Here is a 7,668-nt window from a genome sequence, read left to right as displayed (position 1 = left end):
ATGCATATCAGAGATTTTATCGATATCTGTGACACTTTCAAGTTCAATAGAGTTTCTTAAGATGCTATTAAGTTAAGGCTTTTCCCATTCTCTTTGTAGGATAAAGCTAAGTGTTGGTTAAATTCTTTACCACCAGGGTCTATCACCAAATGGGAGGATCTTTCTCAGATGTTCTTAACCAAATTCTTTCCTATGGCGAAGACTGCTGCAATCAGAAACGCACTTACTCAATTTGCTCATCAATCTGGAGAATCTTTATGCGAGGCTTGGGATCGATATAAGGAGATGCTTAGGAAGTGTCCTCATCATGGGATGCCTGACTGGACGATCATTAACTATTTCTATAATGGTTTGGGTGCTACTTCTAGACCCATGCTTGATGCAGCATTAGGAGGAGCCTTGTGGGATAAAAGCTACAATGAAGCTTATGAATTAATTGAACTGATGGCTGATAATGAATACCAGAATCCTACTCAGAGTCTAACTCAGGGCAAGGTAGTAAGAATTCTGGAGTTAGATGCAGCTACTACTATGCCGCTCAACTTCAGGATTTGACGATGAAGGTGGATTCTCTGTATAATTATGGAGTTAATCAGATCACTAGCGTCTGTGAGCTTTGTGCTGGTGCCCATGAGACTGATCAGTGTGCCATTTCTAGTGAATCAGCTCAGTTAGTGAGTAACTTTTAGAGGTCGCAGCAACCTATACCAGCCACCTATCATCCTAACAACCGCAATCATCCTAACTTTAGTTGGAACAACACTCAGAATGCGGTTCAGCTGCCTTATCAGCAGTATCCAGCAAAGCAGTACAACCCCCTGGTTTTCAGCAACCGCAATATGCACCAAGGCAACAACTTCAGCTACAACAATCTAATGAAAAATTTGAATTGGAGGAGTTGATGCTCATGTGCAAGAGCCAAGCGGTTTCTATCAAGACCTTGGAAAATCAAATCGGACAAATGGCTAATGCCTTGTTAAATCGTCAACCTGGTACACTCTCTAGTGACACTGAAGTGCCAGGAAAGAGGGAAGCTAAGGAGCAGGTAAAGATAAGTACATTAAGGTCTGTGAAGGTTGCAAATCCCGAACACTCTCAAGTTTCAGATGAAGAAGCTGTAGCTGAGGAAGAAGTACAGAAGGAAGCTGAAGTGGAGCCAAGGAAGACTACTGTTGAACATACTCCTCCTGAGGGTAATACAGGGGAGAAACAGATCTATCCTCCACCTCTTTTTCCTAAGAGGCTGCAGAAGAAAAAGCTGGATAAGCAGTTTAAGAAGTGTCTGGAGGTGTTCAAGAAACTTCACATCAACATACCTTTCACTGAAGCTCTTGAACAGATGCCTAGTAATGCGAAGTTTATGAAAGGTATACTCTCTCGGAAGGTGAAGCTTGATGACTTAGAGACGGTTGCTCTCACGGAGGAGTGCAGTGCTGTGTTGCAGCAGAAGTTGCCTCCGAAGCTTAAAGATCCTGGAAGCTTCACTATTCCTTGCACCATTGGAAAAATGTCGTTTGACAAATGCTTATATGACTTGGGAGCTAGCATCAATTTGATGCCTTTGTCAATCTTCAAGAAGTTGGACTTACCTGATCCAAAGCCTACTTATATGACTTTGCAGTTGGCTGATCGTTCTATTACTTATCCACGAGGAATTGTTGAGGATGTTTTGGTCAATATGGATAAACTTATCTTTCCGGCTAATTTTGTAATTCTTGATTTCGAGGTGGATAAGAAGATTCCCATAATCTTGGGAAGACCTTTCTTGGCTACTGGCCGAACCTTGATAGATGTGCTGAAGGGTGAGCTTACCATGCGAGTGTTGGATCATGATGTAACTTCTAATGTGTTCAATGCCATAAAATTCCATACAGAAAATGAGGAGTGCTTAAAGGTAGAGTTGGTTGATTCTGTGGTTACTTCAGAATTTGATCAATTGCTAAGGTCCGATGCCTTGGAAAAGACCATGTTGGGGAATTCTGATAGCAAATATGATGAAGGTGATGAGCAATTGCAAAATCTGAATGCTTCTCTCTGGAAAATGAAGATGGATATGCCATTTGAATCTCTTAGAATGGAGGAGCTGAACAAATCTCCAGAGCGCCTCAAGCCATCTATTGAAGATGCTCCTACACTTAAGATTAAACTATTGCATGAACACTAAAGGTATGCTTTTTTGGGTGAGAATCTTCTTTGCCTGTTATTATTGTGTCTGACCTTTCAGGTAGTGATGAGGAAAAACTCTTGAGAATTCTGAGAGAATTCAAATCGGCAATTGGATGGACGATATCAGATATTAAGGAAATCAGCCCTTCTTATTGTATGCATAAAATTCTACTAGAGGAAGGTAGTAAGCCTACTGTTGAGCAACAAAGAAGGCTAAATCCTATCATGAAAGAAGTTGTGAAGAAGGAAATTCTTAAGTGGCTGGATGTAGGGATCATCTATTCCATTTCTGACAGTTCTTGGGTGAGTCCAGTTCAGTGTGTACCAAAGAAAGGAGGTATCACCGTTGTTGCTAATGAAAAGAATGAGCTCATTCCTACCCGAACAGTCACGGGGTGGAGAGTTTGTATGGACTACAGGAAGCTGAACAAGGCCACGAGAAAAGATCACTTCCCTCTGCCTTTTATCAATCAGATGCTTGACAGATTGTCCGAGCATGAGTATTACTGTCTTCTGGATGGCTATTTGGGCTATAATCAGATTTGTATTGCCCCGGAAGATCAGGAAAAGACTACTTTCACTTTTCCATTTGGTACTTTTGCCTTTAGAAGGGATTCTTTTGGTTTATATGGAGCACCGACCATATTTCAGAGATGCATGATGGCCATCTTCTCTAACATGATGGTCAGAATATGGAGGTGTTTATGGACGACTTCTCTGTGTTTGGTGATTCTTTTGATGAGTGCTTACAAAATCTTGGCGACGTTCTTAAAAGGTGTGTTGAGATCAACTTGGTTCTCAACTGGGAGAAATGTCACTTTATGGTACCACAGGGAATTATTCTTGGTCACAAGGTCTCTAGTAAGGGTCTTGAGGTGTACAAAGCCAAAGTGGGGGTCATCAAAAATCTTCCTCCACCAATTTCTGTTAAGGTAGTTCGTAGCTTTCTTGGTCATGCGAGTTCTATAGGCGGTTCATCAAGGACTTCTCAAAAATTTCTAAACCTTTGTGCAATCTTCTTTCGAAGGATGCCCTGTTCAAGTTTGATGACGAGTGCCTAACTGCTTTTGAGTTCTTGAAGAAGAGTTTAATCATGGCACCTGTCATAATTGTACGTGATTGTAATGAACCTTTTGAGATGATGTGCGATGCAAGTGACTATGCAGTTGGAGCAGTTCTTGGGCAGAGAAAGAACAACATATTTTATGTGGTCTACTATGCTAGTAAGACCCTAAATGGTGCTCAACTGAATTATACTACTACTGAGAAAGAACTTGTGGCTATTGTCTCCGGTTTTGAGAAGTTTCGATCTTATCTGCTTGGGACGAAGGTGATAGTTTTCACTGATCACGCTGCAATTCGATATCTTGTCTCGGAGAAGGACTCGAAGCCGAGATTGATCAAATGGGTTCTTTTGCTTCAGGAATTTGAATTGGAGATCAAGGACATAAAATGTACTGAGAATCAAGTCGTTGATCATCTCTCTCATTTGAAAGATCCAAGTGCAACTTCACTGGATAAGACATTGATAAATGAGTCTTTTCCCGATGAACAGCTTTTTGGAGTGCAAGACGAAGAACCGTGGTTTGCGGACATTTTAAACTACCTTGTGAGCAATATCATGCCTCCCGACTTGTCGTACGCTCAAAGGAAGAAGTTTCTTCATGAGGTGAAGTGGTACATGTGGGATGAACCATATCTGTTTTGGCAAGGTGCTGATCAAATCATCAGGAGATGTATTTCGTACAGCGAAACGGGGGGATCTTGCGAGACTGTCATTCAACTATCTATGGAGGCCACTATGGTGGAGAGAAGACAACAGCTCGTGTCCTTCAAGTGGGATTCTTCTGGCCTACATTATTTAAAGATGCGTATCAATTTGTTTTGAAGTGTGATCAATGTCAGCGTGTGGGTAATATGTCCAAGAGGGATGAGATGCCTCTTAATGTGCTTCCCGAGGTTGAAGTCTTCGATGTTTGGGGAAATAACTTCATGGGGCCGTTTGTCTCATCTTGCAATAATTAGTATATCTTGTTGGCATTTGATTATGTGTCGAAATGGGTGGAAGTCAAGGCTTTCCCGAAAAATGATACGAAGGTAGTGCTTAATTTTCTTCATAAGCAGATATTCACAAGCTTTGGGACTCCAAGAGTCATAATCAGTGATGATGGATCACATTTTTGCAATCGCAAATTCACTGCCATGATGCAAAGGTATAATGTGAATCATCGCATTGCAACAACCTACCATCCTCAGACTAATGGTCAAGCTGCGGGGTCTAACAGAGAGATCAAGCGTATCTTAGAGAAAGTTGTGTGTCCATCAAGGAAGGATTGGTATTTGAAGATTGATGAAGCAATTTGGGCATATAAAACAACATACAAGACTCCGTTGGGAATGTCGCCATTTCAGTTGGTTTATGGTAACGGGTGTCATTTGCCTTTGGAGCTCGAGCATTAAGTATATTGGGCTTTGAAGAAGTTGAACCTTGATTTGGATGCAGCTGGTAATAAGAGAATGCTTCAATTGAATGAACTCGACGAATTTTGGCTTCAAGCTTATGAAAATAATAAAATATACAAGGAGAAAGTTAAGAGGTGGCACGATAGGGGTTTAGTGCTCAAATCATTTGTGTCAGGACAACAAGTTCAGTTATTTAACTCCCGTCTCCGTCTTTTTCCTAGTGAAGTCGAGATGGTCCAGGCCTTTCATAATCAAAACTGTGTTTCCGCATGGAGTTGTGAAGATTTTTGAGAATGATCCAGGCCAAGCATTTAAGGTAAATGGTCAGAGGTTGAAGGACTACTATGGGGATACGGAAAACCGTGAGGTGGTTAGTGCCGTTTTATTGCCTACTTGATCTCGAGATTCTACGTCAAGCTAACGACGTAAACCAAGTGCTTTTTGGGAGGCAACCCAAGTATGTTGTACATTAGTAGATAGAGGAAGCAGAAAGAAAAGAGAAAAACACAAAAAAAATCAGAAAAACAAAAAAATTCAGTGTCAACTACAGTTGCACGGCACGACCGCACTGATCTAGCGCGCGGCCGCGCTGAAATTCCAGAAACTGGGCGCGCCCGCTATGATCTACCGCACGGGCGCGCTGAAATGGTAGAAACTGAGCACACCCGCGCTGATCTAGCGCGCAGCCGCGCCGGGTCCTTAGTTCCAAAAAAAATAAAACAGCAGAATAAAGAGAAAATTCGGGGATTTTAATACAAAATCAATTCCCACCCAAATTTTACTCTTCCACAGCCCAAATTTCCCTCTCCAAATCAAACCCATTATTCTCATTATTCCCATAATCAATCCCCACTCCTTTTCCAAAACTAATTCTCTCCCAATCTCCTATATATACACACACTTATACATAAATTTCTCCATCACTTCTGAAAACTCTCAACACACAATCTCTCTTACAAACTTTTATTCTCTCCATCTCTTTCAATCTCAATGGCACCAAAAAGACAATGAACTCAAGTAAGCAACAACACCACCAATTCTTTGAGTACTGGTGGTGTGAGGCCTAGATTTTCAACTCCCGAGGCAGAAGCGGAGTATGTGAGGCTGCTTTCAAAGCCTATAGCCAAGGAGCGTGGTTTTCTGCCATCAGGGAAGGATGGTAAGTTGTTGGAGATGATCTTGGAGATGGGCTGGGTGGTTTTCTGCGAGACACCCGTTGTTGTGCCCATGAGTGTGGTGCATGAGTTTTATATTAATACTAAGGTGGAGAAGAACGGTTTCATGGTGGCGAGGGGGATGACGGTGGATTACAGTGCGGAGGCGATTCGTAGGGTGATTGAGCAGCCCAAAAAGAAGGAGGAGCAGGAGAAATGGAACGAGAAAACTCTAGAGGAGTTTAAATTGGATTTGATTGTTGCTACCATGTGCGTGCCTGAGACTCATTGAAAGTTCAAGAAGGGGCATAAACGAGTATACCATGTTCCCTGCCTCGTGCACGAACAGGTTTGCACGTGCATGGAATTCTTTTATTTGTGCTAATATCAGGCCATCTTCTCATGTGCATGAGATTACTGTAGAGTGTGCACGGTTGTTGTGGGGTATTCTGCAGGGGGATTATGTGGATCTTGGGATGGTGATCCATCAGGGTATTCTGTGGTTCTTGCGAGGGAGTACTACGGGTTCGATACCCTATGCGACCATTGTGACGAAGTTGTGCATGGCGGTTGGAGTTCGTTGGCCCACACATGAGCAGCTGCAACTCCGTAATGCTCCGATTGATAGTTCAACGCTGTTGAAAATGACAGAGTGGTATGGTGGGAAGCCCGATCCTAAGGGGCTTGGTTATTCTTGTGACCATCTGCCATGTGGAAGGCCAGTGGATCAGACTTATGCTGGTGGGATGTTAGGAATATGTGTATTAGTTTGATGATAAGTTAAGTAAAACACTTAAGTAGAAATCTAGTGTTTGTAGCCTCAACGGATAAGACCATCTTGGCTATCCGTTGAAGGAGTAGCTTTACTTAGCAATAAGTTTAGTATTGTAGCACATTTCATTCTCTGGATTCAAGTTGTAATTCTTAGATGTTGTAGGAAATTATCAGTCATGTTGACTACTAATGGATATACAAATAGGAGGGCTAATTGTAAATATTTCATGCCTTGTAATTTTGTATAAGTGAAGAAGTATCAACGGATATTGAAGACCTTCAACGGATAAGAAACAAAGCCTCAACGGATGTCTTTAAAGCTTCAACGGATAATATCCATCAACGGATAAGTGCTTCAACGGATAAAGACTACAACTGATAATGCATCAACGGATAAAGCTTCAACGGATAAAGCCTCAACGGATAAGGCATCAACGGATGAAAGATTCAACGGATGCTTAGTTCATTAGCAGTTGATAGTGACAATTCACAAGCTGACAGAGGCACATGGGTTGACAGAGACAAAACTGGAATGTGGAAGCCTCTAGGAGGAATCAAGAAAATGAAGCATTTCCATTCTGGTGCAAACAAGGAAGTATTCAAAGATTCACAGATTATCCCAGATTGCATTGGATAGAGAAATGAAGAAGAAACATGTGAAGAATCTTTTCAATTGTATTTTATAGTTTTGTCTTCACTTGTAAACTTGGTGTTATATAAACCAAGTAGCAGCTAGTAATTAGATATGAATTTTTCCAGAGCTGTTTAGAAATATCCAGAGATAAAATCATCTAGTTTGTACTAGGAAGCAGCTGTGATTTAATTCTTTGAATCACAGATTTTCTGAAATAACACATCTCTGGTGGAACAACAAATCCAACAGAAAAGTTTTTAAGTTCTTTGTGTTCTTTACATTTGTGTTTGAATATATATCTGTCTGTATCAGCTTCAAGCAATTCACACACATTTGTTCACTTAAACACTTAGCCTTAGAAACTGCTCAAAACTTGAAAAAGTTTTGAGATTTACATTCAACCCCCCTTCTGTAAATCTCATTGTTAGTCCACTGGGAATAACAATTGGTATCAGAGCAGGCTCTTAACATACAAAG

General features: G+C 41.3%; 1 non-coding gene across 1 annotated transcript; it reads right to left on the bottom strand.

Annotated features, from left to right (window-relative positions):
- Nucleotides 1–207: 207 nt before the first annotated feature.
- LOC141669092 (small nucleolar RNA R71) lies at nt 208–314 on the bottom strand. Its single transcript, XR_012553388.1, has one exon. It is a non-coding gene; the product is annotated as a small nucleolar RNA R71 (small nucleolar RNA).
- Between the last annotated feature and the right edge of the window lie 7,354 nt (nt 315–7,668).

This window comes from Apium graveolens, chromosome 6, assembly GCF_009905375.1.
Source record: "Apium graveolens cultivar Ventura chromosome 6, ASM990537v1, whole genome shotgun sequence".
Classification (NCBI taxonomy): Eukaryota; Viridiplantae; Streptophyta; class Magnoliopsida; order Apiales; family Apiaceae; genus Apium; species Apium graveolens.
This window is presented reverse-complemented; position numbering and strand designations above follow the sequence as displayed.